Source organism: Ursus maritimus, unplaced genomic scaffold, assembly GCF_017311325.1.
Source record: "Ursus maritimus isolate PB19 unplaced genomic scaffold, ASM1731132v1 scaffold_24, whole genome shotgun sequence".
Classification (NCBI taxonomy): domain Eukaryota; kingdom Metazoa; phylum Chordata; class Mammalia; order Carnivora; family Ursidae; genus Ursus; species Ursus maritimus.
Window position 1 is genome coordinate 1,173,062 of NW_024424897.1, and position 2,715 is coordinate 1,175,776.

Consider the following 2,715-nt stretch of genomic DNA (forward strand, 5'->3'; position numbering starts at 1 on the left):
GATCGCAGACCTTCCCCAAACCAGGCCTTCTTCCAACTGAGAACCCCGCTTTGCTGCTCCTGCGCAGGTTGGTACATGAGGCAATTCAAGGCGAGCAGACACCTTGCGAAGGCACATCGGTGCAGCTGTGCCCCGTTCAGAGCCTTGCTTGGGCCCTGCTTTTCACAGAACGTGACTTGGCTGTGGCCGCCCGGGCCACACCGTCATCACCTCCATCAAGGTGCGTCAGCTGCAGCCACGGAGGCACAGACTCAAGAGAGTAAGGCTCACTCAGAGACGCAACTGGATCCTTGTCTGGTTGGTTCTCCCCTGGCTCCCAAAGTTCTCATCTTTTGTCAAGACTGTATGCTCTGGGGTGACGCTGCTCCGGACCACCACGAAGTAAGCAACGTCACGCTGTCTTCAATCTTTTCACTCTATCCCCAGCAGCAGCAAACACTCAAGCCCCGATATGCAGGCACCTAAACACTGGTCTCATGAGCACCTCCGAAATCTCGACAAGATGCAAATATCCCTTCTATCAGGCCCCCAATTGTGGTCTGTAAAATAAGGGTCACGGCAACCCCAAAATCGTTGGGGGAGACAGGGCAGCAGCAACTACCATCCACCCCAGAGAGCAGAGGGGACTTCGTTTCCAATTATTAGTCACGAAGAGCTGCCATTCATTAACTGACCCTGCAGGCCAGGACCCCACAGAAGTGGGGCTGGAGGCCGGCACCTGCCAGACACATGTTCATAGCCTTTCTGTGCCGGAAGTCCCAGCTCCTGGAAGACAAGAGATCACAACAGATACAACCACCTCTGCTGACCCCTGCTCTACTGGCACAGGGGAAAGGACACGGAGAACCTCAGCTTGACCTTCAGGAATTCATATTCTATATGAGGGAGCCCCACGTAGGAGATGAGAAAACATGCCCTCAAAACAACGTAGCAACAAATGCAAACTCTCAAAAGTATGAAAGCATTTTTTTTAATGTACCATTTCTGAAATGAGGATATTACAGCCAACGTGTACATTTAATGTGGGCGTGTTTCTTTCCTTCCTGCCAAGTTATTAAATTGATGATGAGTCTTAAAACTAGTGGTGGTGGACTTTCGTAACAAAGGAAGTGAATACAAAGAAAGAGGAAGGTTTTCTGGAGAAAAACGGAGTGTTCAAGGAGTGGGGGTGGGGAGGGCAGCCAGGAGAAGGCGGAGGTGGTGGCAGAGGCTTTGAGCAGTCAGGGAAAGGGACAAGCTGATCGGTCTAGAGCAGTGCCAACAAAAATAAAATGTAAGCCACACCGTTATTTTAAATTTCCTAGAAGCTAGTTAAAAAAAAACAACCGGCTAAAATTGACCACTTTCATTTAACCCAATGCATTCAAACATCAATGCAACGTATCAATATAAAAAAAATCACAGGAATTCCGGTACTCAGTAAGTCCCGGCCCGTGCTCAGCAGCCTCGGGGGTAGCGCGCGGGGGCCATCAGCCTGCGGCGAGGGGTCGGCAGCCGGCGGGGACAGCGGAGCGGCACCTGCAGGGCCCCGCGTCGCCCCCCGGAGCCTTCCACCGGCCGGACGCCGAGCGGTGCTCCGGCCGCCTGCTCCGAGGCCTCAGGGCCGCTTCCCCGTTTCCGGACCCGCAGGTGGAACGGCCCAACTTCCCCCTCTTCCTGCGCCCGCTCCGGGAGGGTTTCTTGCCCGCCTTCCGGACCCAGCACGTTTGGCCTTGGTCTTCCCCGCACCACCCATGCGCCTCCCAGGCGCCCCGACCCGCCGCCGCTGAAGCCGCCGGGCCCACGCCCGCAGGCCGAGCTCCGCATGCCACCGTCCGCTTCCCCAACCACGGTCCTCGGCAGGTACCACCCGAACCTCACGCGCACCGGAAGTTGCGTTAGCCCAACTTCCGGCTCGCAGAGCTGGGGGGGCGGTGTCAGTTACAGACAAGCCGTCCAATCAGAATGCAACACGAGGGGTTTCAGAGGCGCAGGCGCAGCTCCGCCCCCACCTGGGAACTCCGCCCCACTGCCACGTTCGACGAAGGATCGCGCGGGGGTGCGCGCATCTCCTGGCCAATCAGGAGCCTCAGAGCCCGGGCCTCCAAAGGCAGCAGCCATTCCAGACCCGCAGAAGGTGTAGGAGAAAGCCACCAGTCACAAGTCGAGGAAGAGAAAGTTCTCCAGCGGAAGCCAATGAGAAGCCCGGGACGAGTGCGAGCGCGAGCTCTTCGGCCAATCCTGGGCGAGGGAGAGGGCAGCCTCCACAGCGATTCCGAATCCGGGGTCGGGGGCCAGCGCAGTTGGCCAATCAGAGAACTTTGAAGGCGGGCCTTGGAGTCCGCCAGCCAATCGGGCGCGGGCGCGGGCGGGCGCGCGCTCGGCGGCGGCCGGGCTTATAGGGGCGGGGCGGCCGGCGCGCGTTCTCGTGGCCTCGCTGTCCCGGCGGCGCCAACCGAAGCGCCGCGCCCGCTGCCGACATGCTGCGCCGCGCTCTGCTCTGCCTGGCCCTGGCCGCGTTGACGCGCGCGGGCGCCGCCGCCCCGGAGGAGGAGGACCACGTCCTGGTGCTCCACAAGGGCAACTTCGAGGAGGCGCTGGCGGCCCACAAGTACCTGCTGGTGGAGTTCTGTGAGTGCCGCCGCCCGGGCCTGGCCGCCGCGGGGCGGGGACTGGGACGGGGGGATGCAGGGGCCGCGGCGCCGGGGAACTGGGGGGCTCCAGGGCTGCCGGCAT